General features: G+C 39.8%; 1 protein-coding gene and 1 long non-coding RNA gene across 2 annotated transcripts in view; one reads left to right on the top strand and one right to left on the bottom strand.

The window, feature by feature from the left end:
• The window catches only part of LOC117519140, a 47013-nt gene extending 44353 nt beyond the window's left edge, over nucleotides 1-2660 (top strand). Inside the window, exon 2 of the long non-coding RNA XR_004563185.1 lies at nucleotides 2568-2660. This is a non-coding gene — a long non-coding RNA (uncharacterized LOC117519140). The remainder of the gene's footprint in view (nucleotides 1-2567) is intronic.
• dab1a (DAB adaptor protein 1a) overlaps nucleotides 1-18810 on the bottom strand; it is a 929000-nt gene that overhangs the window by 634312 nt on the left and 275878 nt on the right. The window lies entirely within an intron of this gene.

The following is an 18810-nucleotide window of genomic DNA, read 5'->3' as shown; positions in this document are numbered from 1 at the left end:
GTGTGTCCTCTGGCTTCATGGATAGATAAAGCTGGGTATCATCTGCGTAACAATGAAAATTTAAGCAATACCGTCTAATAATACTGCCTAAGGGGAAGCATGTATAAAGTGAATAAAATTGGTCCTAGCACAGAACCTTGTGGAACTCCATAATTAACTTTAGTCTGTGAAGAAGATTCCCCATTTACATGAACAAATTGTAATCCATTAGACAAATATGATTCAAACCACCGCAGCGCAGTGCCTTTAATACCTATGGCATGCTCTAATCTCTGTAATAAAATTTTATGGTCAACAGTATCAAAAGCAGCACTGAGGTCTAATAGAACAAGCACAGAGATGAGTCCACTGTCCGAGGCCATAAGAAGATCATTTGTAACCTTCACTAATGCTGTTTCTGTACTATGATGAATTCTAAAACCTGACTGAAACTCTTCAAATAGACCAAAGATAACGATACGTCTTTGGGATGGTTATGAGTAATTTTTTCTCTAATAGTTAAAATTTTGTTAGCAAAGAAAGTCATGAAGTCATTACTAGTTAAAGTTAATGGAATACTCAGCTCAATAGAGCTCTGACTCTGTCAGCCTGGCTACAGTGCTGAAAAGAAACCTGGGGTTGTTCTTATTTTCTTCAATTAGTGATGAGTAGAAAGATGTCCTAGCTTTACGGAGGGCTTTTTTATAGAGCAACAGACTCTTTTTCCAGGCTAAGTGAAGATCTTCTAAATTAGTGAGACGCCATTTCCTCTCCAACTTACGGGTTATCTGCTTTAAGCTACGAGTTTGTGAGTTATACCACGGAGTCAGACACTTCTGATTTAAAGCTCTCTTTTTCAGAGGAGCTACAGCATCCAAAGTTGTCTTCAATGAGGTTGTAAAACTATTGACGAGATACTCTATCTCCCTTAGGAGCAAGGAGCAATCATTTAAATTTATCCAAATCCACAAGCTCTCTTATCATTATGACCTTCGCTTCCTCCGGAGTTCCATTTAGTTTGATCCACACTTTACAGTTCCTGGTCCATGACGCTTGAATTTTTTTCTGCTTGTGAAGGACTCTAGCTTGTCTTGCAATCTCTGCAATTTTCTTTGTCAAATGTTCATTCACCTACACCTCGGTTCCTTTCAACTTTTTTGTTTGCCTTAACAATTCATTCTTAAACTTTCTATTTACAAACCGGATGATGATCACCGGTTTCACCTTTTTGTCTCTTCTTGCAACTGAATGGCAATCAGCAATATCAGTACTATTAATGTGGATATCGGTGGAAGAAAAAACTGAACAACCTGTTGCTCCAGGGAGTGAGTTTCTTCTCGCGTGCCATCTGCTTCATCGGCACTGCTGCCCACAGCAGTGGCCCGAGCGTATGTCCGATACTTAATGTTCAGTCCTGAAACAATTACTTCCTCCATCCTCATTTGTTGTTCAAGGTCATTGACCCGATTTTCCAATGATCTGATTTTATTGTCTTTCTCTTGCAAGATTTTTTTGAGATCACGAACCTCCTTCAATAAACCATGCAGTTCAGTTTGCTTTTTAACCACTCCACTGAGTTCATCTGACATGAAATTCAGGGAGAGTTTAATCTCATCCAGATCTTCACTACTTAAGGCTTTTTTTTTGGCATTTTGCACAGTTAGGAAAAAAGGTTGTACCTTATGGGCAGTAACTACACCGACTGACCGCGAGGGGCTCAGTCCGTCTTCGAGGCCCATCCGCTCCGCGGCTGCTGCTGCTGGAAAGCCCTCCGTCGGCGCTCGTCAGCCCGCCTTCGAGGCTTCGAGATAATGTAATGAAGGTTCGCATGAGAAGCATCACATTCATTGTGAGGGAGCATCGGCACCAACATTTTGGCCATATGGCCCATTTCGGCAGCCATGATCAAGCACACAGGTGCCTCAGTGTTGAGGATCCCAGTGGCTGGGTGAAGGCCAAGGAGAAGCCCACATGATGTCGGAATGGATCCATCTGGAGCCATCCAGGACTCAAGGCAGGTCTGTAGGGTGGTGGATGTGGTGACACACAGCACCAATTAATGCTCCTAGACCTGATGTGACCTGACTGTTTACCAAAGCCCATTTCTATCTTTATTTGGATCCTTCCTAATATATAAGGGTTTTATAGCAGGCCACAACAAACTTTTTCTCTTAAACCAAGTTTCATGACAACTGACATTAGTTTTGCATAACCCTACTAACAAAATATTTGCTGACACACACACACAAAGCAATAAGCAATAAGGTGTGACAGCAGCTGAGGTAAACTACACTACATTCAGTGACAATAGGGGAAAGAGACACAGAGGGACGGCAATACGTGCAATCACAGTCAATACATACAGTATGCAAAGTTCCGTGTAGGAAGTTGCTGTATCAGCAGCTCCACTGTAAAATGAAGGGTATACTCAGACTAGAGTTCTTAGGGCATGGAAATGCACTCCCCCCACACCCTCCGTGAGTGGGTTCGGGGGGGGGGGGGGGGGGGGGTGAGTGAGCAGCTGCTAAATGATCCAGCACAGTAAAAAGGATTCGCTGTGGACGCAAACTTAACTGGCTTTCTTGCAGAGTCAACACACCACAGAGTCTATTCATAACCACACAAAGTGATGAAAATGGACAGCCACTTATCCACAACATGGAGGGAGGAAGAGGAGGAGGGAAACAGCGTGACCAATACTGGATAGTGATGTAAACTGAAGGAAAGTGAAACTAGCATGTTCACAAAGAAAATATGGCAAGCTTGCAATTAAAATATACTAGCTAATAGAACCCATGGGCATCTGGAATCCACCCCTGTCTAACGGGTACTTGTGCAAATTATTTGCATTGGTGATCTTGGAATGTGCCGTTGTTTAGAAATGGCTCCAAAGAGACCTTCCCAACTTGTGTAAAACTACAGTTCTCCCTCTTAGAGCTTCACTGAGTTCCTTGGACTTTCCCATTGCTCTGAGTATTGACCAGTCCAATAAGTGCTGCTGTCAAACACAACCTTTTTATGCTGGCAAAGAGAAACTACCAGTTGTAGTTAGTCATGATCACTAATGAGGAGTTAATAGAGTTTGGGCGTGTCAAATTAAAAGACACTTGAGCACAACGTATTAAAAGATTTATGTGAATGTATGTATACTTTTGATCATGTGTATATTAGAGAAGATCAAAAATAAATTCAAACCTCGCACTTTAATGAAAAAAACAAACAAACAAAAAAAAAAACTGTTCTGACATCATTAAAAGCCCAAAACTACCATGACATTCACAACTGTAAATATACAAATCAACATCATCATCATCGGTCAAAAATAAATAAATACAAATAAAATTAGAACTATAGTTCTGTGAATAAGTTCAGATAATGGTCTGAGCTTGCTCACAGAACTATAGTTCTAGTTTTGTGGTACCCCTGCCCCAAACAAGCACTGCAACACACATGGCCTCATTATTCATCTTTTTGAAAAAAGCCCAACTATCTCTCATTTGTGTTTTGATGACATCTATTGTTTATTTTCTGCTATCTTTGTTGTTTTCCTCACATCTTTTGTGTGCTTATTATTCTTTAATTATTTGGTTCACCAGTGAATTCTTCTTCATGATACTTTTATTCTGATACATCTGCTTCTTATATATTTCCACTGGCTTTGCGTTAGGTTCACAAGCTTCCAGTTTCATATGCATGATCACTTACTCCATTGATTGTCATGCACTATTTAGCCATCCACAATCCCTCACTCCTGTGCCAGATTATCTTGCTTCCATGTGTACTTTCTAGTGTTATTTTTGCATGTTTGATTGCCAGTTTACAATCTACACTGCCTCCTCATGTTTCCTGAGCCTGGCCTGCCGATTCCTGATCTGTTCACCTGGTATGATAATGGTATTTTGACCCTCTTCCTGTTTGTTTGGTTTATTTGCTTGCTAGTAACCTTGCTACTGCTCGTCAGATTGTCTTCTCACATACCGAACACCCAGCTGTAACACTGACCGGTCAATTAGGTGGTTTCCATACAGACCTTATTGCTGAACAGACTGCTGTGTCTGTGTGTTTTCACTGTACCAAGTTCATTGTCTGTGAAAAAAAACTGTTTTGGAGTGTTTTTAACTGCACACCAGCGTTGTTCTCTGCTCCAGGGTCCTCCAGATCAATTAAACCACTGCGTGTAATGGATCTGGAAAGGGATACGTTTTACTGAAATGGAGTCCAGAAACACTTTTATTGGGGATTAATTTTCTGTGGGAAGCCAAGGGTTGAATCATTTGAACTTCAGCAATTACATAGATTTTCAAGTAATGTGATCATCAAATGGTAAGTTATTTAAAATCTAATCGGCCATCATGTCAACTGAGTTTATTCTGGCCACCCCTGTACAGCAAAATTGCCAGTGTTAAATTAAAACTGTATGGGGTGTCTATATGTGGTGGCTTAGTGGTTAGCACTGTTGCTTAACAGCAACAAGGCTGTGGGATCGCTTCCCACCTGGGTCCTTCTGTGTGTAGTTTGCATGCTCTCCTCGTGTTCATGTGGGTTCCCTACAGGTGCTCTGGCTTCCTCCCACCTCCAAAGACATTCAGGTTAGGTGAACAGTATAGATAAAGTACAAAATCACTGTAAGGACAAAGTGCAGTGTGCCATAAATACCATAGGGCACTGAGGTGACTTAGTGGTTAGCATTGTGGCTTCACAGCACGCAGGTCCTTGGTTCATTTCCGACCTGGTACTTTGTGGGGAGCGTGCATATTCTTTATGTGTTTGCATGGGCCCCTTCCAGGTCCTCCGGCTTCCTCCCATTTCCAGAAACATGCAAGTTAAGTGAATTGGAAACTCTAAATTGACTGTGTCTGTCTACGCAACGTGGTCTCACGGCAAGTCGTGATTCAGTAGCACAAAATATATCTGTTGGTTTGTGATATTGTGACGAAAAGTGCCTCATTTTCGTCACGGCAGCACAAATTCATTCTAATTCATTCCATGATGGCTGCATGAAGCAAAAAGTGAAGCGGGGAGGTTGGGGGTGGTTATGGTTAGGGTGGGGGGAAAGAGTAAGATTAGGTTATGGTTAAGACTAGGGTCAGGGGTAGGAGTAGGGTTAGGAATAGTGAGTTAAAAAAAAACCCCTGTCATGAAAATTTGACTCATTTCATCACAGGAGCATGAAAAAAAAAGTGAGACTGGGCTGGTCTACATGTGGGATCTTTGATAGATTGGAGATGTGCAAAGTGTACCCTGCCTGTCACCCAGTGACTGCTGGGATATGCTTTAGCCTCCTTAACTGGAATATGTGGGTTGAATGCATAAATGCTGATGTTCTGTATTGCTTAAAAAAATGCTCTCTCACTCTATAAATGGATCCATGGGAAAAAGTTAATCAATGAATGTTTGAAAAAATTTAATGAATGATACACAAAATAGCATTTTTTTTTCTGAACTACACATCACACCAGAGTGTGAGTCCAATTTGTTCAAATGAGTTGCATCTGTCCAAAAATGTTTCATGCAGAGGAAACAAACATACGTAAGTGGCATTGGTCTATAACTCCCATTTGCTTTGAAACATAGTGCTACAATTTCATGGAACTAGAATCAAAATAAATTTAATTGGTGCATTACTTATTTACAATGCAATGCAACATTAGTGAGCAGAAGGTAACTGGATAATTAATACTGTTATTTGCTTCTTGAGACCCCTCAACAGATGAAAACATCTGTTCAGAACTAAAACTGGCAAAATGTAATTTAACCTTTTAATTGATTATACATTTTTAAAACATTATAGTGAGCCTTACTTTAGCCCAACCATCCTCCTCATTGCTGTCCCACAAAGTGTAATCAAGTGGAGTGCCATCTAGCATGTTATTCAGTCTTTGTATTCAATAGCATATGAAGGTTATTTCCTTAATTTGTTCAAGATTGTGGTCTTTCAGTTTGAGACCATGTTTTATTAATTTCACTCACTCCCCAAGACCATGCACTTCCTCCTCAAGTATAAGTCACTGCACAAGCCAAACATGTAAAATACGCACAATTTCTAATCATTTTTCCAGTAAATGCAATTTTAGCTCCAGAAAATGTTGAGGATGTAAAGATGACTATCACGCAACCATCCTTTGACAGCCCCAGGTGGCAACATACTTGCTAGTTATTATAATTATCTGATATTGTTTCCAGCAAATTCTGCAGTCTCAGCTCATGAGTCAGCTACGCTTCACTGTCCTTGCTATCTAGTATGATAAAAGCGCCAAACTTTCATGGCCAAATAAGTTACAGCACATTCCTGTAGTTCTTATCCACCGGGACTCACATGCTGCTTCTCTTGTGGACACTATGAAATGAACAGCTGAGTAGCACTTCTGTCAAACTGCAGTACAGGAACATGCAGATTTTAATTTCATTGGGAGTATACTACTACCCTTCATATAACAGAAAATAAATACACAGTGTGTTCTGCAATCTCTCTCATGCAGCAGAAAATGTACTCGAGCAGCCCTCAAAAATATATTTGCCTTTACTGAACACCATCATTTTTTGCAGTCTTTTATATCTTTCTGTGTTGAAACGTCGGTTAAACACAAATACATTTTCAGAGTTGCACTGTTGAGAGACTGAGGCTTTCTCAGAGAGGCGATATGTCACTGAGGATGTGACATGGCTGTGGATAGATGCACATAAGCTGCTACAGTAAACAGAGACAGCTGTCACTGGCTTTTCTAAATGTATTTGCTTCTGTACAGTAAGGTCTTAAAGAATGATTCCCAGCAATGCACACAGAAAAACAAATCTACAGCACAGCAAAATGATTAATTTAAATTTAAACCATCCAAGCTCTAAGAGAGAACATATAGTGCCACCAGCTGAGTTTGTCACCATACAGTAATGGAGAGGCAATTATACAGCCAATTATACTCCAATGCAAAGGAGAGACAAAGGGTTTGAGCCACAAACAGTTATGAAATAGCAGTTTAACTGTTCATCCATCTTTGTTCTGACATGCGATTTGCTTATTGTTATCTATTCTCAACTTTGCACTGAGATGTTTGTGCCTCGTATCATTATATAGTTACCTCATGACATTCAGCAGAAATGGACTGCGCTAAGGATGGAGCTTAGTGTTTTGATTCTATAGGAACAGGTCAGGTCAGGTCTGACACCATGCACTGATGCTACATGTCATGGTCTCCACCACACTGAGGAACCACCCTCAGTACTAATTGACAACCACCTGGGCAGATTATTAGTTCACCCTGAAAGTAACCTTCCGTCTGGTGCAGCTGGGTGGTACATGAACATCTGCTTGGCGCTATCATGTTGCTTAATTCTTCAGAGCTGAGGCATCTGTTTACTGGACCAACCTCATGGAAACATGCAAGGGGAGGTAATGGTCTAGTGGTTAAGCATTGGGCTTGAGACCAGAGGATCCTCGGTTCAAATCCCAGCCTGACCGGAAAGTCACTAAGGGCCCTTGGGCAAGGCCTTTAATCCCCTATTGCTCCCGGTGTGTAGTGAGCACCTTGCATGACAACAGCCTGACATCGGGGTGAATGTGAAGCATTGATGTGTAAAGCGCTTTGAGCGTCTGATGCAGATGGAAAAACGCTATATAAATGCAGTCCATTTACCATTTATTTATTTACCATGCTACAAATGGTAAAATAAATGGTAAATGGGCTGCATTTATATAGCGCTTTTCCATCTGAATCAGACGCTCAAAGCACTTTACAATTATGCCTCACATTCACCCCGATGTCAGGGTGCTGCCATACAAGGTGCTCACTACACACCGGGAGCAATAGGGGATTAAAGGCCTTGCCCAAGGGCCCTTAGTGATTTTCCAGTCAGGCGGGGATTTGAACCCATGGTCTACATTGTTGTATTGTCATAGCTGATGCTCCCTCACAATGCAAATAGTCTCATCTTCTGAGTCTCTCTAGGGGAGGTGATGGTCTAGTGGTTTAGCATTGGGCTTGAGACCAGAGGATCCTCAGTTCAAATCCCAGCCTGACTGGAAAATCACTAAGGGCCCTTGGGCAAGGTCCTTAATCCCCTAGTTGCTCTCGGTGAGTAGTGGGCGCCTTGCATGGCAGCAGCCTCACATCGAGGTGAATGTGAGGCATTGATGTGTAAAGCGCTTTGAGTGTCTGATGCAGAAGGAAAACTGCTATATAAATACAGTCCATTGACCATTTACTAAGGGCCCAGTCACATGACACACTGTGATAGCTGGATGAAGGATAAAAAGTCGAAAAGTCACAAATCGTGGAGAGAAGGTGGATGAAAGATCCTGCATCTTTCCCATCACAGAAAAAGCCTGTGAATCAAGAGCAAAAAAAGGAACGAAACAAAACCAAAACTAACAAAAGAAAAATGAAGCGAACGTCAACCTTGATGCTTAAAACAAATCAAAAGAAGCATTCATGATGGCGTGACCAAAGCGGGTCCTTGTTGACAGCAGGTGAGAGATTATGTTTGTCTTCACAACAACAACGTGTCTGCACATGCAGGCCAGCCACAAGTGTTGGAACGTGCGAAAACAGTTAAAGTAGTTGATAAAACATTCTTAATGCTATTTTTCCTGTATGAAAGTGTTGCTTTTTCATCCCAAACATGGAGTCAAAGCTTTAGTTGTTAATTTGTTGAGATATTGTCAACCTTCGTTCAATATGGTTGGACGAATTTGGATGAAAGTCAAACGCAATGCTGACATTACAAAAACTAAGCAAATGATAAGAAACCGTCAAGAATGAAAGCAAAATAAAATATGGATGAATTGAGGTTGTCACTATTCATTAAAATTTTTTAACAGTTTAAAAATTCTGACGAAGAACCAGCTACAAAGGTTACAAAGGTTAAACGATTTCTCAGAAAGTCCAGATTTCTTGTTTCGTTTGGGCTTCTTTGTCCTTCGTTAGTGCCATATGACCACGACTTAAGTAAATTGAGCCAAAGTAATCCCAGTGGTATCTAAGGATTCTATGGAGACACCTAAAACCAAAGGCATCCAGTTGTTGCTTTGGGACAGTGGTTAGAGTCCAAGACCTCTATATACCCAGTTGTGTGTTCCACCCAGTGCAGTTGTCATTTTCATGCACTTCATCCATTCTGCTTTGATACCAAATGCATTTGTGCTCATTTGTTTGTGTGTGGGCATGTTCATCTAAAAAGCAGGTGTGGTCAAATGCAAAACTAGCAACTTTATAGTATTGTAAAAACACATCACTTAGACACCGCTTGTATACAGTAAGTGGTATCACCACATGTGCATTCTGCACACACAGGATAATGCATAATAAGAACATAAAACTGAAAAAATATAACAAACCAAAATACAAAACAAATGGAAATAAAAACAACTTGATTACCTCTGCTTTGTACGATATTTTAACCCTGTTTTGTGGAGACGTGGTGGATAAAGATTCAGTTGACAGGCTGTTTTTCATACATTAAATGTTGATACAAAAACTTATATGCTGATAATACATCATTAAGATCAGTGTTGTATAAAGTACCAGAAAATCACACTTAAGTAAAAGTACAGATATCCATTTAAAAAAATACTTTGATAGAAGTTCAAGTAACCGATTGAAATGCTACTCAAGTAAAAGTCTTAAAGTATCTAGTATTTATTGTACTTAAGTATGACAAGTAATGTACAACTAAATGTACTCAAGTATTGAAAGCAAAAGTACAAGTAAATGTTAATAATCAAAAACGGACTGATTTCTTTTAAATAAAAGTTTATCTAGGCTTGTAAATGACTGGTAGTATTAGTCAAAATACTGAAAATTGTGCACATCACACAAAAACACTACAGAAACAAGGTTTCAAAACCTAAATGAGGCTACTCACTAGGTGTTCACAGGAAACAGTTATTTATTTCTATATGTATTTATTTATTTTCATTGTTACATGGTTTTATCTTTTCTGTTGTGTTTTGTTTCATTAGGTTCTTTTTGTCTCGTTCTCTAAAATTGTATTGTAACATTATTAGTCTATTATTATTGACGATTATTGTCTATTATGTAGACTATTATTGGTGTTGCTATAATATATGAATAAAATAAATAAAAAAAATTACAATTTGACTCTTTTACAACAACGAACACAAATCAACACAAACGTCCTGATGTGAACAGCTTAATGCTACCTTTAACACTGAAAAAGCCATAGACATGCTAACGCATTAGCATCGGTCCCGTTTTTAAGTTATAAAATACATCCATCAACTGTTTCAGAAGACCATAACAGGTCGGTTTAACATAAAAATATTAAATATTACTCACAGACATATGCTCTTCAGGGTTTTAGCGGGAAAAAATTAGGATAAAACGAAATAAAATCCACAAATCATAGATCGAAGCACTGCTTCGATTGGTTCAAGGTTCAAAGCAACGCCGCGCTGCAGAAGAGTTGATTACAGACCCGCTGCAGGTCTGTAATCAATGTAGAGAAATGATCATTTTCCTGACAAACACCCCCCAAGTGCGCAACTGCAAAAAAGCCTACCGGACTTGCCTCATGACAAATTGGCCTGACTTCGTTGCAGTCACTAGTAATCAGTGGTGTCTCTGGCTGAAAACCCAACTTTTTTCGTGTGTGTGGTTTTTTTGGGGGGGTTTTTGTAACGAGTAACGGCATGGAGCATAGAAAATGTATCGGAGTAGAAGTATGTAATTAAGGTCGGAAATGTAGTGAAGTAAAAGTGAAAGTAAGCTGAATTTAAAAAACCTCAAGTACACTCTCCCAAAACATACTTAAGTACAGTAGTGAAGTATTTTTACTTCGTTACTATACAACACTGCTTAAGATGCACAACAACCTATGCTGTGATACAAAAATGCATTAAATTATGCACTCCAACCTTATTACAGACAAAGAAGGATCACTCCAATGATCCAATGAGTCCATGGCAGTTAAAGACAAATGAACAGCTCCAAGTTACCTTAAAAATTACTGAATGGAATGGTTCCATCTGCATAGGTCAGATGCTTTCTTAAGTCCAGCTGAAAATAACCACAGCTTATGTGCATGCTTCAGAGTGTCCAGGATCAGTGGGAACTCTTCACACTGGTGCAACATGCATTAAATGATGCAATATCCCAATAGGTGTTTATCGAAATGTAACTGTCACAGTGTTATATCTCTTTTGCCATGTGGTTCTATGCATGCACGTGTGAGTTTGCTTGCTCTGTTCACAGACACGTTCACTTGAATTTATTACCTTGAAAAATGTCAGGTACCTCTTTTATAAGCACTACCCAATCTAGAGCCCGTGGATCCCCATGGACAACACACTAGTCAATAGTATGTTTGAAAACTGTGCCCTGCATTTTATTCCATCTGTGCTTACAGCCGTGCACGATAAACTTTATGGAATGTGAATGCACATCCTTCCTTACTGGAAAGAAGCAGACATAACCTTTGTGTCTAGTACAACATTATGAGCATTTGAAAAGGATGCAAAAAAGTATGCTTCTTGGGACAAAGTAATAAACAGCCTGTAAGAGTTTAACAGCAGAGCTCAGAATGACAACCACACTGCATTGAACCTTTTCTATAGGAAGGAGGAAAGTGAGTCAGCTCAACTTGAAGTTTAGAGGAGAGCAAATATAAATGAGTCACTGCATAATATTTGAGACGTTGTGAGCAGCAAGAATGACCAGAGGGCCACCGTTACTGTTGGTGTGGCCTGAATTAGCATATCCAGGTGGAGAAAGGGGACCCAGTCAATTCAGATCAAGTGCATCATCTTCACAAAAGTGTAAAAGTTCTGATGGAAGTGTGAGAATGTTGCTGCTAAACTGGCTTCATTTTAAAAGAAAGAAGAGAAGAATCATGTTGTGCTGAGGAGAAAAATGCAAAACCTTCAGGAAATTAAAAGAAACTCATAAAAATAAGATTAACAAGCTCACTGGAAACTTTTAACAAAGAAACAGGAGGAGACTGAAATGATGGTGACAAAAGTACAGCAGTTCAGGCAAAAGGCCTTCTACCTTAAAGTCCTAGACAGTGGAAAAAAAACTGTAGGAAGTGAAAACTTGAGGAGCAAAAGGATAATTCTTTGAATCAGAAAAATAATAAGCACACTACTGAGCTTCAGCAATTGAAATCTCTCTGAGATAAACATGATAAAGGGATTGAAAGGCTAAAGGCTTCAATGTTTTATCACCAGTGCTAACGGGAGCAAGCAGAACTACTCCTCGGGGATAAAGATAAGCTAATAGCAATTCAAAACAGAGAACTTAGAGATAAAGAGAAATTGATCGAGGAGCTCATGCAGACTGAACAAAACCACCGACATACGCTGAAGACCAGACAGGGACAGGATACTTCAGCAAGGGATGAGAATATCCGAAGGGAATCAGGGACTTTAATTGAAACTATACCACTTGCTGACTTGTCGTCGTAATTCAACAACAAAAAGCTTTGTTTTTTTTTTTTTACAAGGTCACACATCCTTATAAAACATCTTGTGCTATTCTCTTCTTCCCATTAGAAGTATGCAGACCAAAAGATTCCAGTCGCTTTACTTTTGTCAACTGCCACTGTCAATGTCAATTTTATTTATATAGCACATTTAATACAGAAAAACTACCCAAAGTGCTGCAACACACCCAAAAAATAATAATAATAAAAAAAAAACACAACATGAACAAAATGGCTAAAATGATAATCATAACTAAATCAGGAGTCGACTAGCTTGAGTTGAAAGCCAGAGCAAACAAATTAGATTTTAATAAAGACTTGAAGACGTTTAAAGACAGGGCCATACGAACATTCAAAGGAAGCCCGTTCCAGAGTCTCGGCGCCGCCACTGAAAATGCACGGTCTCCCCTGGTTTTCAGCCGGGATCTCGGCACTTCCAGAGTCAGTTGATTGGCCGATCTCATAGTTCGACCTGGAGCATGAACCGACAGAAGCTCGGAGAGGTAGGAGGAAGCCAATCCATTTAAACACCAACAACAACAACTTAAAATGAATCCTGTAACTGACTGGAAGCCAGTGCAGAGAGGCCAGTAGAGGAGTTATGTGGTCCCGCTTTCTGGTGCCTGTAAGCAACCGTGCTGCAGCGTTTTGGACCAACTGCAGACAATGAATGGATATTTGATCAAGCCCGCAATACAGGGAGTTACAATAGTCAATCAATCAATCAATTTTATTTATATAGCGCCAAATCACAACAAACAGTTGCCCCAAGGCGCTTTATATTGTAAGGCAAGGCCATACAATAATTACGGAAAAACCCCAACGGTCAAAACGACCCCCTGTGAGCAAGCACTTGGCGACAGTGGGAAGGAAAAACTCCCTTTTAACAGGAAGAAACCTCCAGCAGAACCAGGCTCAGGGAGGGGCAGTCTTCTGCTGGGACTGGTTGGGGCTGAGGGAGAGAACCAGGAAAAAGACATGCTGTGGAGGGGAACAGAGATCAATCACTAATGATTAAATGCAGAGTGGTGCATACAGAGCAAAAAGAGACAGAAACACTCAGTGCATTATGGGAACCCCCCAGCAGTCTAAGTCTATAGCAGCATAACTAAGGGATGGTTCAGGGTCACCTGATCCAGCCCTAACTATAAGCTTTAGCAAAAAGGAAAGTTTTAAGCCTAATCTTAAAAGTAGAGAGGGTGTCTGTCTCCCTGATCCGAATTGGGAGCTGGTTCCACAGGAGAGGAGCCTGAAAGCTGAAGGCTCTGCCTCCCATTCTACTCTTACAAACCCTAGGAACTACAAGTAAGCCTGCAGTCTGAGCGCGAAGCGCTCTATTGGGGTGATATGGTACTATGAGGTCCCTAAGATAAGAAGGGACCTGATTATTCAAAACCTTATAAGTAAGAAGAAGAATTTTAAATTCTGTTCTAGAATTAACAGGAAGCCAATGAAGAGAGGCCAATATGGGTGAGATATGCTCTCTCCTTCTAGTCCCCGTCAGTACTCTAGCTGCAGCATTTTGAATTAACTGAAGGCTTTTCAGGGAACTTTTAGGACAACCTGATAATAATGAATTACAATAGTCCAGCCTAGAGGAAATAAATGCATGAATTAGTTTTTCAGCATCACTCTGAGACAAGACCTTTCTAATTTTAGAGATATTGCGTAAATGCAAAAAAGCAGTCTTACATATTTGTTTAATATGCGCTTTGAATGACATATCCTGATCAAAAATGACTCCAAGATTTCTCACAGTATTACTAGAGGTCAGGGTAATGCCATCCAGAGTAAGGATCTGGTTAGACACCATGTTTCTAAGATTTGTGGGGCCAAGTACAATAAGTTCAGTTTTATCTGAGTTTAAAAGCAGGAAATTAGAGGTCATCCATGTCCTTATGTCTGTAAGACAATCCTGCAGTTTAGCTAATTGGTGTGTGGCCTCTGGCTTCATGGATAGATAAAGCTGGGTATCATCTGCGTAACAATGAAAATTTAAGCAATGCCGTCTAATAATACTGCCTAAGGGAAGCATGTATAAAGTGAATAAAATTGGTCCTAGCACAGAACCTTGTGGAACTCCATAATTAACCTTAGTCTGTGAAGAAGATTCTCCATTTACATGAACAAATTGTAATCTATTAGATAAATATGATTCAAACCACCGCAGCGCAGTGCCTTTAATACCTATGGCATGCTCTAATCTCTGTAATAAAATTTTATGGTCAACAGTATCAAAAGCAGCACTGAGGTCTAACAGAACAAGCACAGAGATGAGTCCACTGTCTGAGGCCATAAGAAGATCATTTGTAACCTTCACTAATGCTGTTTCTGTACTATGATGAATTCTAAAACCTGACTGAAACTCTTCAAATAGACCATTCCTCTGCAGATGATCAGTTAGCTGTTTTACAACTACCCTTTCAAGAATTTTTGAGAGAAAAAGAAGGTTGGAGATTGGCCTATAATTAGCTAAGATAGCTGGGTCAAGTGATGGCTTTTTAAGTAATGGTTTAATTACTGCCACCTTAAAAGCCTGTGGTACATAGCCAACTAATAAAGATAGATTGATCATATTTAAGATCAAAGCATTAAATAATGGTAGGGCTTCCTTGAGCAGCCTGGTAGGAATGGGGTCTAATAAACATGTTGATGGTTTGGATGAAGTAACTAATGAAAATAACTCAGACAGAACAATCTGAGAGAAAGAGTCTAACCAAATACCGGCATCACTGAAAGCAGCCAAAGATAACGATACGTCTTTGGGATGGTTATGAGTAATTTTTTCTCTAATAGTTAAAATTTTATTAGCAAAGAATGTCATGAAGTCATTACTAGTTAAAGTTAAAGGAATACTCGGCTCAATAGAGCTCTGACTCTTTGTCAGCCTGGCTACAGTGCTGAAAAGAAACCTGGGGTTGTTCTTATTTTCTTCAATTAGTGATGGGTAGTAAGATGTCCTAGCTTTACGGAGGGCTTTTTTTTATAGAGCAACAGACTCTTTTTCCAGGCTAAGTGAAGATCTTCTAAATTAGTGAGACGCCATTTCCTCTCCAACTTACGGGTTATCTGCTTTAAGCTGCGAGTTTGTGAGTTATACCACGGAGTCAGGCACTTCTGATTTAAAGCTCTCTTTTTCAGAGGAGCTACAGCATCCAAAGTTGTCTTCAATGAGGATGTAAAACTATTGACGAGATACTCTATCTCACTTACAGAGTTTAGGTAGCTACTCTGCACTGTGTTGGTATATGGCATTAGGGAACATAAAGAAGGAAACATATCCTTAAACCTATAGTAGTCCAAGCGACAAGTGATGAAAGCATGAATCACTCTCTCCAAGTCAGCCCGGGACAAATAAGGTTTAACTTTACCCAGGTGACGAAGCTGAAAAAAGCTAAACTTGATTACAGAGTTAATTTGCTTTTCAAATTTAAAAGAACTGTTAAAGATGACACCAAGATTCCTTACAGACGGGTGGCAGTGGTTACTCAGCGAGCCCAGAGCAGTGGCATCAAATAGTTTCCAAATACCACAATCTCAGTTTTAGAGTCATTCAGATGAAAACAGTTATGGGTCAACCAGTCCTTCACTTCCTTCAAACAATTATTCAAAAGGTTAAAATTGTCTCTGCCCGGGTACAGCAGAAAATAAATTTGCAGATCATCTGCAAAGCAGTGAAAAGAAATAGGTAATACTTTCCAAATCTGTTTGCCTGCTTGACTATTAGCATTCATTTCATTTTCTATACCTGCTTACTCCAATCAAGGGTCACGGGGAGCTGAAACCTATCCCAGCAGTCACAGGCTGTGAAGGTACAGCCACAGGACTATCTACATATAGACAAACTCATTCACACTCACATGCACGTACCTCGATCAATTTAAAGTCACCAACTCAACTAACCTCCAATGTCTTTGGAAGTGGGAGGAAGCTGGAGCACACGGAGAGAACCCACACAACCACGAGAAAACATGCAAACTCCACACAGAAAGGACCCACTGGGAAACGATCCCATGACCTTCTTGCTATGAGGCAATAATGCTAACCACTGAGCCACCATGCTTCCCACTATTAGCACAATGAAGCAAAAACTACTGGGCCGATTTTCTCCAAACTTGGTGCAAGGGTGGAGTATGGACCAAGATCTTTTGGAATGGATCCAGTACAAGGGCAGTTTTAGGATTTTTGTTGCTTTCTTCAAAATTCTGAGGTAGGACAATTGAACAGATTTCCATAAAATTCTCAGACAATACTACAAAGACCATCATAAAAAATAAAAAAAAAATCATGTATTACGAGATACTTCAGCAATGCACTTAATTTGGTGCAGATTCCTAAAATATGAATTCTAAGGGTGCATTTATAAGTGCTAGAAACCTGCAATTCTTTTAAGTATTGTGTTAGAGAGGGGTGTTATTTCAAAAAATTTGGAAATCTATAAATGTTTGCATGGAAATATACATGGAATAAACCATAGCAGGATAAATTTTGGGTCATCCATCTATCCATCCATTTTCTTCCGCTTTAGTTCCAAAAACCCACATGGACGGACCGTTTGAAAATTTCAAGTAATGCGTGTGTTGTATATGTGCTGTTGACGTAGAAAACCACTCTGTTGCTTATAATTCATTGTAGCCATGTCATTCTTTACATGTGGTGATTATACTCAACTGATGTTCCTGAAATAAAAATTACATAGATTTTGTTTGTTACAATTGATCGTAACATATGTACTGAAATTAGGTTTTTGTCAATTACTCTTAAAAAAAAAACACCAGATAGGCTTATTGTTACGTTGAATATAATCTTGGGGTCAAGCAACATTTGGAGCCAAATTTCAAGTCTCTGGGTGCAGCGGTTCTCAAGATATGACATTTTCGTCAATATTTTTGGCCATTTTTGAACCCGATATCTTCACTGGCTCCGTCCATATGGGTTTTTGGAAACAAATGACCCAAAATTTATCCTGCTATGGTTTATTCCATGTATATTTCCATATTCCATGCAAACATTTATAGATTTCCAATTTTTTTGAAATAACACCCTTCCCTAATTATGTGAGCATACAAACTCAATACTTATTTCTGACGGCGTGAACACAACAACATAATGAAAGCTTTATACCAATAGGTGTCAAACTGATTCCAGAAAGGGCCAAGAGGATGAAAGTTTTCCTTGTAACCATCAACTCCACCAGGTGATTTGACTGATTAACATCACGTTGAGCATGGGAAGAGTTAATTAATGAAATCACCCGATGGAGTTGGTGGTTACAAAGAAAACCTTCATCCTCTTGACCCTTTCTGGAATTGGTTGGATGCCTAAGTTTATACAGTATAAATGAGCAAGCCAGCTGTGGGATCAATGTTCTCGTTACACCAAGGGGAGTAGATTCTTGTATTTTTTCTTTCTCAGATTTCTCTTTATGGAACTTGTGGTTAAAATATGTACAAAAGTGTTGGTGGAGGCATAGACCCTGGGGGCACGTCTTACTTTAAAATATGTGGAAACCACTAACTTCTCTTTTCCACCTTCCTGCAAATCCACCGCAAGGTTATTGCCAAGAGTAGCACGAGGCAACAATATCTGATCCCAATACCTGATACCAGCATCGGAATTGGTGCAACCTTAATAGCAAGCTAGATGACATAGATAGATAACTAGCCAGACACAGACAAATGATATAGTGATATATCCAAATACTCACACATGCAGCCTGCGAGACAAGGAGACAGGTATAACTCAATATCAGTATAAAAGAATAAATTACAGACTGTTGTAAGTCCATTTCAGCACAAAGGCAAAGCAGAAAGTCATTTACTCAGGTTGTGTTGTTGTGTTATATTTAAATGTGACACATATTGGGTTTTGCATCCTGGTTAAACTGAAGTGCATTGATTGAGGCGTAGGGAGAAAAGATGAACATTTTCCGCTAAGACGATTTGATTGAATACCTCAAGTAGTGATAGAAGAACCCGCGCAAACTCACACAAATGCACACACAACACGCACTCCACTGCCAGTAGCCTCACCTTAAATTGTCATACATCATTACTGACAATCAATAGCCTATTAACGTGGGCTAAACACAAACTGTGGCGCAGACACAAGGAAACACACACACACACACCACAACATAATTACATGTGACAGTCTAACGAGAAGAATTTGCGCCGTGTAAGTTGGGAGGTGTTGGACTGTGCATGGAGGTCTGGCATTCCTCAGCGGAGAGCAGAATAACACATCTCCTCTTTGTGAATCCTTGGCGAGTGTTACCGGCTAATTATTCCCCCAGCTCCTTCCTGTGGTGTCAGGGCAATAGCTTCCTCCTCTCAAACAGCTGCTCTGCTAATTACCTCTGCTGGCATGTTATAGTGTCTCTCTCTCTCTCTCTCT

The sequence above is a fragment of the Thalassophryne amazonica genome, chromosome 10, assembly GCF_902500255.1.
Source record: "Thalassophryne amazonica chromosome 10, fThaAma1.1, whole genome shotgun sequence".
NCBI lineage: Eukaryota > Metazoa > Chordata > Actinopteri > Batrachoidiformes > Batrachoididae > Thalassophryne > Thalassophryne amazonica.
The sequence above is the reverse complement of the archived record's forward strand: the minus strand, read 5'-3'. Positions and strand labels throughout refer to the sequence as shown.